Source organism: Schistocerca americana, chromosome 4, assembly GCF_021461395.2.
Source record: "Schistocerca americana isolate TAMUIC-IGC-003095 chromosome 4, iqSchAmer2.1, whole genome shotgun sequence".
Classification (NCBI taxonomy): domain Eukaryota; kingdom Metazoa; phylum Arthropoda; class Insecta; order Orthoptera; family Acrididae; genus Schistocerca; species Schistocerca americana.
This window is the reverse complement of record NC_060122.1, coordinates 281,427,714-281,444,645: the sequence shown is the minus strand read 5'-3', so window position 1 is coordinate 281,444,645 and position 16,932 is coordinate 281,427,714. Positions and strand designations below refer to the sequence as shown.

The 16,932-nt window shown below is 39.4% G+C and overlaps 1 protein-coding gene across 1 annotated transcript in view; it reads left to right on the top strand.

Moving 5' to 3' along the window:
• Positions 1–16,932, top strand: part of LOC124613409 (dynein axonemal heavy chain 7-like) — a 755,469-nt gene that overhangs the window by 436,420 nt on the left and 302,117 nt on the right. The gene's annotated exons all lie outside the window — the stretch shown is intronic.

Sequence of the window (16,932 nt, the reverse complement as noted above, 5' to 3'; positions counted from 1 at the left end):
AGTTGGGACCCTTGATCAGAGTACTTGTATCATCCACAAACATGACTATTTTTGCTCTGTCATTCATTGTAACTGGTAGATCATTAATGTAGATTAGGAAAATCAGTGGCCCAATGCTCAAGCCCTGGGGGACTTCTTATTTTAAATTTCTCCAGTCTGAGTTTACTGTTAAACCTGCTCCATTAAGATAACTCTTCGCTTCCTATTGTGTAGATAAAATTGTAGCCACATCAATGATTTACCATAGAGTGGAAGCATTTTTGGCAATGTGTGATGATCTACACAGTCAAAAACTTTAGCAAGGTCACAAAAGATCCCCATTGGATACCTCCTGAGATTTAAATCACCTAGAGTTTCGTCAGTTAGGCTAAATATAGCTCTCTGTATGGGAAATTCCTTATGAAAGCCAACTGTGTAGATGTCAGTACGCCATTTTGTGTCATATGGCCATAAATCCTGTTATAAACTACTCTCTTGAATGCCTTTGAGAACACAGGCAGCAAAGAGATGGGCTGATAATTGGATGGTACATTTATTGCTCCACTTTTGCAGATTGGCATGACTATTGCGTGTATCAGTCTGTTTGAAAATGTCCCAGTTTTAATTGACTGGTTACATAAATAGCATAATAAGTGACTGACTAAGTCTGCACATGTTTTTAGAATCCTATTTGATGGTCCATCATATCCAGAGGGTCCAGAGCTTTTAGGTAATTTTATGTTTTTTTTTCCATTTCTTTGCAAGTTGTGATTTTGAAATGAAGTGCTGTATTTGGCGTGATTTGTATGTGATTTAGTAGCTCTATGGCTTTTGTGGAGTCTGTTTACTATGGTTCCCTGTCTAATCAGCTACAGTGAGACTGCAACTTTTTGATTACTCTTGTCGGATGACTATCAGAGTACTGTGGAGTCCCTGCTTGTTCAGATTTTATGTTCCTATTTGTCTCATTTTTATGATGTTCCATATGGTTCCCACTTTACTGTTTCACCTTCTGATTTTTTATGCATCATGCAGTTGTTTGGCCTTCCTTGTTACACATGTTAGAATTTTACAGGATTTTTTGTAATGTAGTTTCAGTTCTAGGTTTGTACCAGCTCTTTATACTATTCTTTTTAGCATATGATATTTTGATGTCAGCTATTATCTACTCTTTCCTTCCATAACAGATTTATTTCATTTTCATCTTTCTTTGGAGCAAGCAGGCTTCAAAATGTTTGAGAAGTAAGTCCAGGAATGAATTGAATTTATCATTCGTTGTAACTGTCTGGTGCACTTCCTCCCATTGTTCTTGGTGTAAACTGTTTCTAAACAAGCTAGTAAATTCTGTATTTATTATTCTAATATGTTTGACCTGGGTGTGTTCATTTACTGTTTTTCTACTGCTGAGTTTTAAGGATGTCACTTGAGCATTGTAATCAGACAGATCATTTATTAAATGGCCTATGTTTTTACAATAATGTAATGTGTGGGGTCTAGGAATAGATTATCAATCAAGGTCTTGCTGTGCCCATATTTTCTTGTTGGGCATGAAAACATCAGGAATAGCTTGAAAATTGAGAACAATGATTCTGGTTGTTTATGAAAGAAAATTGATATTAAAATTGTCACACGCTATAATCTGACTGTATTCCTATGAAGTTTTGTAAGAACTAATTCTAGCTGTGAGAGGAACATTTAAATGTTTCCCACAGGTGCCCTGTAAACTGCAGTTAATTATGAGGAACTGAGTTCCTGTTTCCAGTTTGGCAGCACAGCATTCAAAATGTTCAATACAATCTATGTTTTGTGATCTAAGAGTATTGGGCACATAAATTGCCACCACACCTTGCCTTAAATTGGTCCTGCAGTAATGAGAAACAGTTCTATAACTATTTAAATGTATTTGATTGGTTTCTGTAGTTTCCAGGTGATGTTCAGTTAGGCAGAGCACATCACCAACAGTTTCATCAGTGTCAGCTGTTTTTTGAAGGGAAAGCAGTAGTTGCTCTTCTTTATTTAAAAGGCTTCTTATATTTTAGTGAAATATTTTTAAGCTATTCAGGTAATCTGTTGTACTTCTGTCAGGTTAATTGATGTTAGATTTGACATGAGCTAAATTATTGTTAAAGTGTACAACATTTACACTGTAGCTTATCAAAGTAATTTTTTTAGTAACTTTTATTCCAATTTCATTTATGCTTGCAACATGAAAAGAAAAAAACACAGCCTTGTAATAAACAGCATAAAATAAATCTTCATAGTTAAAATAGGTAATGATATTGAATGAAAGTCCTGTCACAGGTGGCCACTGTAATCTTGTTTTTCCTACCAAAATATTTCTGTTAAGTCCTTTTGAAACTTATGCTCGCTTTAAGCTAAGCTCAAGCAGTAGCAAATCACAGAAGCAAGCAGTGTCAGTTTTTGTATAATTGCATAAATGGGTTTCAGATGTATTTTCCTCATCTAACTATAACACTGGATCTCCAGATTTAGAACTAGATTATTTCTGAAGAAGTAGGCCACAAAATGAGTGATTACAGATTAGAGAATCTGTCCCCACAAGAAAAAAGATCTATAAATTGCAAGATTATTATAGAGAAAAAAGTTACACTTATCAGATATCAGACATCATAGTTAATAAGATTCAAGTATTAAATTAAGAATGCTAAACCACAAATACAGTTTTTAACTACTGACTTACTACAGTGCTTCACCATACCTCTAAATTGCATCAACTGATTACTGGCCAAATCAGTTGTAAATTCTGAATAAATGAAATGACACTTATACTATGCTAAGAAATGAGATGTTAGAGCCAATGAAATTAATTATTATGTGGGAGGTGGGGTACCAGCTGGGTGATAGGAGAATAGAGAGCCAGTGTAGAGATATGATTTCCACATTGTTTATTAGCGAAACATACGCATAACACTTGTGAGTGTTACAGGCATACAGGGCTTACATACTAATGCCAAGCGCCTCACAGGGCAGCGATCCTCATTTACAGACTCAGAGATGTTATGACACCACAGATTCCCCCCTGCCCCCCTCTCCCTCACCCCTGTAGGGCAGAGCATATGAGGAGAGCTTGAAGTGGGGTGTTGTCTGTTTGAAGTCTGAAGTGATGTAGACGGCTGTGTGAGGGTGGATGCAATGTAATCAGTAAGGTGCACTGGGGGGTGGGGGGTAGGGACACCCAAAGTGCAGCATTATTGGTGCAACTACTAAAGGGTTGCCGCAGGTAGCATTAGTAGATAAGTAGTAGTCTTTGTGGCACCTTCAATTGTTGATGACTCAGTGGTGGCATTTGAAGAAGGATGCACGGTGCAGCATTGTCTTGCATTGTTGCATCCACAGGAGGCATTGCAGGACTCCTAGTGGTATAAGCCAGGGCAGTGATGGTGAGTGTACCATCTGCTGAAAAACAGGAGGTGAGTCTTGCCTTGTCAGCTTGGACAGAAGTGATGTGCACAAACTGTGTGTACCAGTTCTTGCACCTGACCACCTGACCATGTAGGTAGGAGTAATCATGAGGTCAGTAACACATAACATGATGGATATGTCGTCAAGCAGAAAATCATGGAGCTTCACATGCACTTGGAAACTGAGTAGTGGAGTGGGAAGTGTCTTTTGTGACAGGTTCACTAAAGTCCACCGGTTTAAGCCAGTTCACTGACACTGTTGTTTATTTTCCAGAAATTATGGTATCAAAATTGTTTGTATCATGTTTGATGCTCGGTATGGCAGTATGGCCCTATAAATGGCAGTTGTGGAGCAGGTTTCACTGTGTCTGTATGTAGCATCACATGAGAACTTTTGGCCGCTCTTTATAAATAAAAATTTATTGTGTCATATGATTGGGGGGGGGGGGGGGGGGGGGGTGGAGGGGTGGTACACAAATGATTTATATATAAGTGTGCTCGTAGGCAACTAATTCTAGTAAGTCCTGCTTTGAGGGATCATTTCATCCACTACAAATTCAGTGCATAAGGGGCTCACCGTATAACATTTCACCAAACATTGCATCTAGGTCATCTTTATGTGACACATGAACATCCAGGAGAACCCATTCAAGGGCAGCCACCCACAACTTTGAGTAACACATGAGGGCAGCTTTCATAGACCAATACCAACATTCCACAAGGCCATTGGATTGCGGATGGTGGGTGGTTTTGTGGAGCTGGTGGCATCCAAATGGGTAGCATAAGTTATTGAATAGTTAGGATTCAAACTGCCCACCCTAGTTTGATGTGAAGGACGCTGAGCAGTCAGATATGGCAATGGAACTGTTAATGAAAGTTTTCTGCTACTGTCTCTGCTGATATGTTGAAAATGAGCATGGCCTCCTCCCGTTGTGTCACGTGATCCATCATTGACAGAATGCAACGGTATCCATGGAACTCAGAGAGTGGCCCTACAATGCCAATGTGGATGTGCTAGAAACACAAATTGGGAATTTACCTACTCATATGGAATGAAAGTCTTGATCCGTGTGCCACAATATTTTTTAATGTTAGGCCAGACAAACTTTTTCAAGATGAGATGTATGGCAGGGCACATGCCCAGATGTGCAAGGTTGTGGCTAACATCAAAAATTGTCCTGCAATATGACTCTGGGATGCCTGATCAGAATCGGCCATCAAAACATCATACCAAACTTGTTTGGTAGTGCCAGGTAGCTTGCACTTTTACAATTGGAGTCTGACATCTGGTTTGTTAAACAAGCTGTGGAGATCAGCAGCTGTCACTCGACGATCTGCATTTCTGTTGTTGGCAACTCTGATGTAATGCACATCAGTAGTGAACTGTGCTATGAAATATAGGTGGTGGAATCTCATAGGTGCAGAATCCACCAATGGATTGCAGAACGTGTCCACCAATAGGCAATGGTCTCCCCTCAACATCATCTTGAAAGTGAAGAGCTGCTTCATACATGGCTAGTAGTTCAAGGTCAAATGTGGACAATTTTTTCTGGGTGTTGGTAAGTTTGCATGAGAAAAACCTGAGCAGCTGAGTGACTCCACCAACCTCTCGCTGTAAAGCAGCCCTCAACATGTTACTGCTAGCATCAGACATGACAATTATTTTGTCAAAGGCTGCCTGCATTTGCAGTTCCCATTTGAGGCCTCATTTAGTAGATCCATTCTTGCTGCTCAGTGCCTGGTGAGTGCTAGCCAAGTCTCAGTAGTGTGTGGCAATTTGTTGCTGTATAAATTTGGGACTGAAAAACCTATGCAGCTCTTGGGAGTTACTGGAAGGTGGGAGGAGACTTATCTGGACAGTTTTCTCTGGACTGAGGTGTACCCCAGATGTGTCAATGTTGTGTCTGACAAAGATCATATTGGGTTGCCAAAGTTGGCACTTGTCACTGTTCATGATGATCCTGTGAAAGGGCAGCTTACCAAGGATAATATGTAGGTGGTCATCATGGTCTTGCTCATTTTGCAAAAAGATTATGAAGTCATCTAGATAGGCATACCAAAAAGCCAAATTGAACAGTACACTATAATTGAATCTTTTCCATGTGTGTGCTATGTTGTTTAGTCTGTAGAGCTTGTGCAGGAACGCAAAGAGACTGATTGATGTGATTATCACAGTTTTGCATATATCTGTGTCTACCATCAGAATTTGCAGGTATATCGGTTTGCAATGACACAGAAAATTTTTGCCCTGGCCAACACATGGGAAAAATCATGCAAGTTCAGAACAGGGTAGCTGTTGGTGACTGTACAGGTGTTGCATTAGTGGTACTCGCCGCATAGGCACCAAGTACCATTCTTTTCAGGAACTTGTTTAATTGGGGATGCCCAAGCACTGTCTGATGGCCTGACCATGCCAGCTCACAAAAGTTTGTCCACCACAGCTTTAATTGCTTTAACTTTTTGGGGAGCTAGATGATGGGAGCAATGATGGACAGGGGGCATGGTGTGGTTGTAATGTGGTGGACTGTACCATCCCACATGACACAGATTGTATGTTGTCTAACGAGGGAGTGTGGAGCAAGTGCAGGAAGCAGGGCACAATGTGATTCACAGTTGCTGTTAACATCACATGGAATTGTCTCAAGATTATACTTAAGTAAGGGGTTGTGACACTTCACTAATCTGAGAAGTGTCTGTAGTAGCAGAGCCACAGTAGTGATCAGTGTTGAGGTGATGAAGGTCATTGAAATGCTATTGGGCTGCATTTAGTGATGTGGTTGGCATCCATGTTCTGTATTTGTAATTGTTCATTGGTGAGGCATGTGACACCATTGTCATGATTTAATGATGGGTACTTGGCTGCCTTTAAGTGTTACAGGTTGAGAAGTGCTTTGCTTTGTAACCTCACATCAAAAGGTGTGTTGAGCAGCAGCAGTGCAACTGAGGGCATTGCAGTGCAAGAAAGTAGTGTATCACTGACCATACCATGGATCGACTGCTGGCCTACCTGTCGTAATCGGTGGGCACGATTTAAATACACCCATAGTTAGTAGTGCTTGAGGAATTCAGCTCACAGGATATGTTCAGCTGCGTCTGCTGCTAGAAATGCCCGAGGTATTTGTGTATCTATGCCAAGGCCAAGCATGGTGTGCACAGTTCCAGCAAGTGCAGCTACACTGTCTTTGGCTGTGAACAGTTGCAGCAGCAATGGCAACATGTAGCAGGCATGAGAGCAAGTGGTAGAGTGCTCACATTGGCTCTGGTATTAGTGAGGAAATATGTGTGCAGGTGCCTGTCAAGGATGAATAGCCAGGGACTACCTGCCCATTAAAACACTGCATCAGTGCTGTTTTGTTGTGATGTGCAGAGGCATCTTGTTAATTAAGAGTGGCCTGGTAAGGATATGTCAGGTTGCCGTACTACTTTGAATTGGTACAGGGTTGTTTGCAGCACTGTGCATCATGCCCAAATCTGGTGTAAACCAGCAGTAACGTTGCTGTGAGTTGGGTGTGGAAGCAGGCAATGCACTTTGTCAGTCTGGCTTTTGTTCTTACACAGAGCCAGGATGTTGGTCAGCTGGGAGGGTGTCAACCTTAGCTATTGCAGTAGGTGACTGTTGCACTTGGGGTAGTAGAAGCAGAGGGCTGTGGTCCTGGTTCAGGTCAGTCCAGCCCTCATTAGGTGGTCTGCAGGTGCACAGAATGTTGAGGCAGTTTGAATAGAATCATCCAAAGTCAGTTTGCATGCAGGTGTACTGTGCACCAGCTGCAGCAAAGCACTGTTGGTTTTTGATTAGAATGTGGTTTGTAATTGTGCCTGAATTCTGTCAGCAACTCAAAGTTTAAAATCCAGTATGCCTCCTCATATGACAGCATCACTGTGAAAGTGTCCATAGCACAAGATCAGGCAAGACCTTTGGTCAATTAGAACTTGCATGTGGTCCCAGATTGAAGACAGCATACTGTTGTCTAAAGTGGTCTTAGCTGATGACGATGAGTCTGTTTTGGTACTGGGTGGTGAATTGGGACCAATTTGATTTAGTTATTTTTTTTCTTACAATTTGTATAAATAATAGTAAACATATTCTCAGAGTCCACAGTCTGTTTTGGTGCTGGGTGCTGAATTGGGGTAACACAATTTAGTTTTTTTTTTTTCCTCTTACAAGTTGTATAAATGAGGGTAAGTCTTTGAAGATACGTGGGGAGGCCAGCAGACCAAATGGCTGCTGTTGTTATGTTCACCTGTAACACTTTCAATTCTCATTAATGTCTAAAGTTATCACTTCACCTAGTTTCTTCTTAATAGCAGTACTGCTATTGTTCACCTGTTACACTACCAGTTCTCATTAATGTCTTGTGAAGTAATGTCTGTGGAAGTTATTCCTTTACTTCATTTATTCATAATAGCGGCACCTCCAGAATCTTCTTCTGAGGCCTTCCTCTTCTAGATAAATAAATTTCTTTTCCCACATCGCATTGATAAGGCATTGTCTTTGTGATATAAAATTTTGGGGGCAGGAATCATAATGGTTGTAGGTTTTTCCTTCTACTCTAAACTTTAAAATAAACACTATACTAAATAATTTTCGATACAATTTAACACTTTTTTCTTCACACAAAAGACAGAGCATCTCCACAGAACATCCTACCATGGAAACATCCGTAACAAGAGAGGTGACTAATAAAAGAAAATTGTTAACAAATATTAAAAAGTTGAAATTACTGAGATAAAATCGAGTCATGTAGTATAATTTTGTTAGCCTTATCTTTCTATTAATCTTAGTCTTTAAGGTATCCCATTAGGTACACTACAACTGTCCCCCTACTGTATACTGGCATTGAGGACTGTATACAGTAGTGATGCAACTTTTTTGGTTGTTTAGGATTTCTTTTATTCACTGCTCAGAGCAGACATTACATTACAATTTCTGTATTGGGTCCTTGGCCTAGCGAGGTTCAATAGCCTTCATTGTTTGGCCAGACTTAATAAGTTTTTTATTTATGTATATTGATTATTTAAGTTCAGTCTCCACTCCACATGGTTAGCACATAACCGTCACACAGTGTTGGAGTAAATTAGTATGTTCACATAGCATCGCGATCTCGTCTGCCTCTCATTCCTACTGGAGCTGCAACGAGGGAGCCATATAAGTTTCCTTTTACTAGTTCATAGAATACAATGAACCCTGCATCACTCCAGAGTTTGAAGAAGCCACTTCACACAATTGACACCACGATGACGGTCCTCATTTTTCTCTAATGTCACAATGAAGGAATCATATCAGTTCACATCTACTTGTTCGTAGACTATGTCAAACCCTACATCACTGCAAAATCCAAAGAAGCCACTTTGTGCAGTTGACACTGCAATGAATGTCTGTTGAGGATAAGGTAAATTTGTTACCTCCATTTCTTTCATCACTTCCATCCTATTGCCATTTTCTGCACTGTTGTGCTGCTATAGAAGGTTTATAATTGTTTTATCCTTGCTATAGGCACGCACTATATTCATGGTAGAAAACTGCACTTATCCCTTTTTGCACTTAACACAGTTCAGGTATGTCTTTCTAATATACATAAAATATTACATAGAATTACAAGGTTATATACAGCAATCATATGTTTTGTATTAGAAGATAACTTCATTCTCCTGAATATACTTGAGCTAACACATGTGAATTATTTGCAGTTTTAAAACAGAGGAAAATTAGCCTTATTTTCATTTGTTGAAATTGTGTGAACAATATATTAAGTGTGAGACAGAGACAAAGTGCATCATGTGGAATATAATAGACCTCTCTGGTGCTATTGTACACTCTGTGTTTTATGTATATAATATAGTTTTTCTATGTTGCTGTGTTTGATATATTTTACCTGAAAGTGTAAATATAGTTACTAGTGTAGCGGCACCACCGTTTAGGATAGGGAAAGTTAGTTTTCTGCGATATTCTGAGCACAAGTTACAGCCAGGTGTGAGCCGGATTGCAGTAAGTTACGCTGACCAGTGGTTGCGAAATGGAATGGAGGCCACAGGGGCCATCAAACCGCTGAAAAGCATAAATGCAGTGGTATGCATGTTGCAAGCTGTAGGCAGAAGGGGCCCACTGGTGCAACCAGGATGTGGGGCGTACATGACTCAGAGCGATGCATTAGCGAAAGAGAGCCACGAAGCCGAGTATAAATAGGTGTGGTTTTATAACGAGATTCATTCAAGTGTGGCAGTTCTCCTGGACAGCAGGGCATGTCACACTACTGGCAACACACGGCAACAGATGGGGCGACAGTGTCCCAGTCCACGGCAGGTCATTGGTTCAACCCTCTGAGGCCGCAGATGGCCAGAGCGGACCAATCTTCGGCTCGCTACCAAAGGTAGTTGTCTTGTCTCCCAACATGCGCTGGAGACTTACAGGGCGAGGGCTGCAGGTTCGGACACCGGAATGGGAGCGGTCATTGCCGCCGCATTCCCAGCTACACCAGCCGAGGAAGAAGTAGCAGCGTGGCTGGGGTACAGCTCCCAGTGGAGCAGTGCGGAGTCAATGGGGATGGTGGCCACTGATTCAGCTGCTAGCACAGCCATCCTGTCATAATTGGAACTCTGCAGCTGGCATACAAGGCTGGCCCGACACAGTGCATTGCACAGGCCGCTGGGGTGCTACTCAGCAATGTGGGGCTTTTGACACGGACCGAGGTCAATGAAGCTCTCTAGTGAAAAAAATAAATCATTTGAAAAGCTCGGATGAGTTTTAATAAGGCACCTCCTGGCACCCATCCATAATATTTGGTGTCAATACGCTGCATTGGGCATCTGATGCTGCAACACTAGACTAAATGTCTTTTACTCGCTATTATTTATTCAACTGTGTCGACGCTAATCGGTTATGGGCCCAGCAATGCATTTGGAATAACTGTATACATAATATAATAGTGAGAAGCTATTGACAAAGTTCCATGTAGCGCACTTGCGTGAAGTATGAGTTATCCTTACAAGATGAACACAACTCTTTTGTATTATTCTTCGGTATTAATCTTTACATCAGGAAATATCAGAGTTACCATTAAAATGAGCAAGGTACAAATTCTGCAGATTGAAGGATTTCTGGATCGCAAGAATTATTCAATGTGGAAATTTGCAGCAAAAGTGTATTTACGTTTGGATGACCTATGGGATGTGGTAGATGGAACAATGAAATCCACAAATCAGAATTATTCAAGTAAGGATAGGAAAGCAAAATTATATTTGGTATTACTAGTTGACCCAGTCAATTATGTTCACGTTGAAAAGCTGTAACAGTGAAAGAAGTCTGGGATAAATTATGATGTACATTTAAGGATGGAAGTCTTACAAGGAAAATAGGATTATTATGTGAGTTAATTACTATTCAGCTGGACAAATGCAAGAGTGTAGACAAATACGTCAACAAAATAATAGCCATGCCAGACCAATTGAGAAACATTGGGTTTGAGATCACTGATGAATGGATAGGGACCCTACTGTTGGCAGGACTTCCCCAAAGGTATGATTATGGGGCTGGAAAGCTCAGAGAGACCAATCACTGGTGACAGTGTTAAAACTAAAATCCTACAGGATGTAAAGAGTACTTCAAGCTGTCATGTATTGGAGAAGGAAACTGCATCTGCTCTTTATTCAAAAAACAAAAGGAAGAAATCAGTGAGGGGCTACAGATCTCAGAGGAAGGGGCATATTGCATCTCAGTGCAGAGAAAAAGCAAACCCAAGGTCAGACATGCAGCAAAAGAGGTGTGTTGCTGATAGCCCAGAGAGAGGGACCAATAAGGTAAGGCACTCTCATGTTTCTATTCTTTTGGAGATGTGGGTAATCGTCAACTAGAATGGATTGTAGACTCAGGTGCATCGGTGCTTATTGTTCTTTATGATGTTAAAGATAAGACTCATATCGGAATATCTACTGTTGATGGCAGCAAGCTCCAGTGTCATTTGGCTGGGAAACCAGACCTATGTAAGTGTAACTGGTGAACCCAACATGGTTAGAGCACATGATGTTCATTATGTAAAAAATGTTGAGACTAACCTACTGTCTGAAGGGGAAATTGTCAAGAAGGGAAATACAGTCATTTTTTATATGCATGGAGCAAGAGTAATGAATAAAAATGGTGAAGTTATAGCTACAGCAAGTAACGAAAGGGTATTTTAAAGTTGGATACAATTGACAGTAAACATAGAAATGTTAGTCATTCAGTATACTCAGCAGAAGGTTTTTTATCACACCGCAGACTTGGACACTTACATAGAGTACGTTTTTAATAAGGGTTATGGCAAGGGAATACAGAATTATAGTGTATCCAAGGACCCTTGTGAGATATGCATAAAAGGAAAACAAGTGAGGCCATGTTTTAAGATTATTAAAAGTAAATCTATAGAGGTGTTAGAGTTAACCCACACAGATGTATGTGGCTTGATGGAGTGCAAATCCATAAGTGGGAGTTGTTATTTTCTTACATTTTTGATCATTATTCACAATATACTCATATTTATTTTCTTAGCTCCAAAGACCAAGTGAGTGACACTTTTGAGGAATATTGTAATGTGGTCGAAAGATAGACACGAAAGAAGATTTAGGTCATCAGGTCTGATAGAGGGAGAGAATATGTTAACCAGAAATTGAAGACGCTTCTGGCTTAATGATGAGCCAGCAACAGCAGAAGAAGCAATGAGTGGCCCGAACTCTCAAAAATGGAAAGAAGCAATGGAGAGGGAATTGAAATCTGTATCTCAGAACGAAACCTTTGAATTGTTAAATATGCTGGCAGATCAGAAACCATTATGGGCAAGATGGGTATTCACTTTGAAGAGCCCTGAAAATTCATCACCAAGATATAAAGCATAACTTAAGGCTAGTTGCCAAAACAAGGGGTAGATTACAAAGAATCTTTTTCAGCTGTACTCAAGTTTGCCTCATTGAGATATCTTTTAGCCTTGGCAGCAAAACAAAATTTAACAATTCATCATATGGATGTAAAAACAGCATATTTAGTTGAGAAATTAGAGGAGGAGATATATGTCATTTTACCAAGAGAAGCCATGAAAATCGTATCAGAAAGGGAAAATATTTGGCATTTGCGAAAAGGTATTTATGGGCTTAGAATGGACATTGCTGTAATCAATGTCTACGTAAAACACTAATAAATATGAATATGAAGCAAACTACAGTACCAGTATATGCTACAAAATGGGAAGAGAAGGGATAATAATAATGGCAATATGGGTGAACAACTTCTTTATCCTGACTAAAAACGAAAGCTAAAAGGGAATTTTTAATAAACAGCTGCAAACCAAGTTTAAGGTGCATGATTTGGGAGAAGTTACACATTATTTTGGTATGCAGATCACAAAGGATGAAGAGAGACAAGAATTGAGTATAAATCGATCATCATATACAGAAAAAATCTTAAAGAAATTTGGCATGAGTGATTGTAAACCCATAACGTCTCCAATGGAAGTATGAGCAAAGTTAAATATAAATGAGACAGATGTGTAATGTGATAAGAATGTTCCATATTTAGAAGCAGTAGGGAGTCTGTTATATTTGTCTCAAATGTCACGACCTGATATTGCTTTTGCTACCAATTCAGTGAGCAGATATTGCAGAGACCCAAAGGAAAAGCACTGGAAATCCGTGAAACGGATAATCTGATATCTAAGAGGAACTTTGAACCACAAATTAAGATACCCTAGAGAAGGTAATGCAAAACTAGAAGGCTACAGCTATGTGGACTGGGGGAGTGAATTGGAAGATAGGCACTCTAATGCTGGTCCTATCAAAAGCAAAAAACTTGCATTGAGTACCATAGAGGCCGAGTATATGGTGCTGTTACACCACGCAGGAAGTATTGTGGCTAAGAACATTAATATGTAAAATAGAACCCAGTTTAATAATGGAACCTATAATGATATTCTGTGGCAATCAAGGAGCAATTAACCTAACTAAAAATGATGTCGCAGGTGCTAGGACAACAAATATTGATATAAGGCACCATTTTATTTGGAACCACATAGAGTGACAGAACATCGCCATGGACTACCCTTGCACAGAACACATGTTGGCTGACCTCCTGACAAAACCCTTGGACCAAGAGAAGTTTGAAAAGATTGTGGGGCTATTTGGTTTATCTTGTGAAGGCAAGCCCCAAAATACATGTTCAACAGGGGTGTTGGAATTGTGTGAAGAATATATTTCATGTGAGACAGCAACAAAGTGCATCATGTGGAATATAATAGACCTCTCTGGTGCTCTGTCGACTCTAATAGTCTTCAGCTCCTGTACCTTCTTTCCTTGAAGGTATACAGTGCAGTTGTAATGCAGACTGGTTGATCCTCAGAGTAATTGCCACACTTCGAGGAGACAAGCAAATTACTTTGTCACAGCCAACCTTATCTTATTTCCTGCAAGTAGCCTCTCTCTAATATGGTTGAGTAGTGTGACCAAAGTTTTAGTTAATTTATCAGGGATGGTGTGTAAGACCATGCATTTAGCAAACATGTTCTGCTGTTGTGTGCTCTGGGAGTGCTTTTTTATTAAATGTAACAATAAATAATGCTTTTGTTTCATTAGATGTAAGAACAAATAAGGTTTCGTAAGAGTTCACCATCCACTATTTTCATTATATTTTTGAAGATCAAGTGTACCTTTCTGTACATACTCACATTTTCTATTCCTTCATAGGTATGGCCATGATGTCTCTCCATGACGTGATCCTTTACTAGAGTTCAGAGTGTATTGCTAGGGGGAAGTATATGTCTATGCACAATGTCCTATTTTTCGTACACTTTACAAATTTTTTAGTTCCAGAAATCCTCTCTAGAAACTTCTGGATATAAAAAGATGAAACTTGTTCAAAAGTATCTTCTTGTCTTTTCATGGTTAAAAACATATACTGACAGCAGAATGTGCTCAGTTACTTATTTGTGAAGTATGAATTACAATACTTTTCTCTAGATGTTTAGTGACAAGAGCTCACTTGTTGAGTTGGATCTCCCTGTCCCCAGCTCAGGAACCCTAGGTTTGCCAGACCCTTTTCAATCCAAATATTGTCCTCCATGAGGTACTTGCTGTTTAACAAAACCCACCACATATATGTAGCTTATCAGATGCCACAAATGTAGTGCAAATTATCACATATTTCATTATTGGTTTTCCCCTAATACTCTCCTGTCATGTGTGTCATCAAGGGTGGCATTTCTCCTGAATTCTTGGTTACCCACATTTTCTCCAACCCTTGTCCACTTTCAGTTTCACAGAAAGAAAGCATTAGTACCATTTTTCATTTCTATTTGTGTATACCTGCTAACATTTGTTGAGTTAAAATCTATTCTCTAATCTGTGTAGCCTGAACCTCATATTACCAAAACAGACACACTATGAGAGTTCAGTAAATATAAGTGTTCCTACTAAGCTGCACATCAGCACTGAAGCACTCGTCAAACTTCTGACTAGATGAAATCTTCTTAACTCTTGATTCAACTACAATGTCTACTAAATTAGTGTGCTGACAACTTGGAAATACAATCAGACTTTATTACATACATCAGACAAGAGATTAGCATGCACCTTTTTGTTAAACTGACATCCAGTTAACATTATGGCATTCAACCAGCTAAAGAAAATTCTGTTACATTTAGATTCAATGTACATATTGACATTATCATTGCACACTATGTTAGAGTCATTGATATTCCTTGGAGCTGTGCATGACGCAACAGTCTTTTTGCTGTATTTGTAATGATGTCAAGCACAGTACTACAGTTCTTGTCACTGCATGAAGTCCATAAGGAATACCTCATGAAAATAAATAGTACAAGCATGATAGAAAGCACTCATTAATAAACCTTCATACACATTATAGTTCTAACTTTCCAAATGACTTTTGTACTCAACTTTACCAAACTGCACAATTATGTATTCTTGCTCATTTATATATCAAATCAGTATAGGATTTTCATATGAATCAAATGGCTCTTTGAAATTCTTACTAATAAAATAGTGGAAAACCTCATACCCCTTCAGAAATACACACACAGATACTGTGTATATATTGCATTCTATTCTCATAGTTACCCTACCAGACAGGTTCAGAAAACTGTTACCATTTCTGTATCAGCTATCTTAATAAATTGTGCATCACATACAAAACAAAAGAACTTTCCAACATTATACAATGTTACACTGGGGTTAACATACCAATCCACTTCTCTGATATGGGTGTATTATGTTGTGACAACAAATGAAACATGTCCTGCTCAGTGTTCTTGCAACATTACGTACACTGGGTTATCCTCACAATTTATGATAGGTCCTGGCAGAACTAAAATCATTTCTCAGTGCATTTCTTTGCTGTATAATGTGTACAGCATTGTGAAACTTCATTTATGCATGGAACAATGTCTATGGTAGCTTAATGCATTTTGATATACTGTGGTTCCTTTCATCTGGGTGACTAGTTCACCAATTCATTGGATAATTCTGTTCCTGCATATTAACTTCCAGTCACACAAATTAAACATGTATGCATTTTCAATGAAATTACTAATAAATTCTATTTGTGTAAATACATATCAAATAGCATATCATAGTTATTTTCAATCCATCATTAGGTATGGTATAGTTTTCTATGGAAACTCAAATAATGTATCTTGTAAAGTGAAGATGCAGAAGAAAATTGTCACTCACATGCTGCTCTGGTCACCCATTATTTTATAAATTTCATATCCTAACTCTTCCTTCCCAATATGTTTGTGAAAATATAAACTTCATATACAGCAGGAAAAAATTATGTGGAGAATCGTTTTAGCCAATTGAACAATACAAGAAACAAAAAGAATTCACAAATCAATTTCTCACTTCGCAATGGAGTGTATTCTGGTTGAAACTTCCTGACATATTAAAATTGTCTGCTGGGTCAGTACTCAAACCCAGGACCTTTGCCTTTATCGGGCCAGTGCTCTGGAGTATACTCATCCTGATGAGTGATCAGAGACACTTTAAAAGGCTAATTTTTTATTAACAAAACCAAAACTCAGTTATAATGTCCTAGGATGAATATCCACACAGCTACATACAACAGAAATACCTCTCCAGTGACATTGTCTATGAAGTGCCTATATGATGACTCCTGGTTAGTGATAGTAGGCTGGTGTTGCCAGCATGTGAGGGCTGACATGCTGCTGGCAGAGACGAGGACACAATGGGCCAGGTCTGCTGGCATAGAGTGCTGAGATGAGACTGCTGCTAGTGCCAACTAGTAGCACTGGCCATGAAAGGCTGATGCACCCAGATAGAACAGCTGCTATTGCAGATTTGAGGTGTAGGTTGTAACTGATTTTGCACAGTCTGGCAGTGGCCTAAATAGCTGGGAGCAGATTAATATCTGCATGGTAGTGTGAGGGCATGTGACCTGGTGTAGCAAAATAGCACATTGCCAACAGCACTCTTTGCTGCTACAGACATGCTGCCTGTTGGCAGGGTCATCTAGTATTCAATTTTTTATTGTATATAT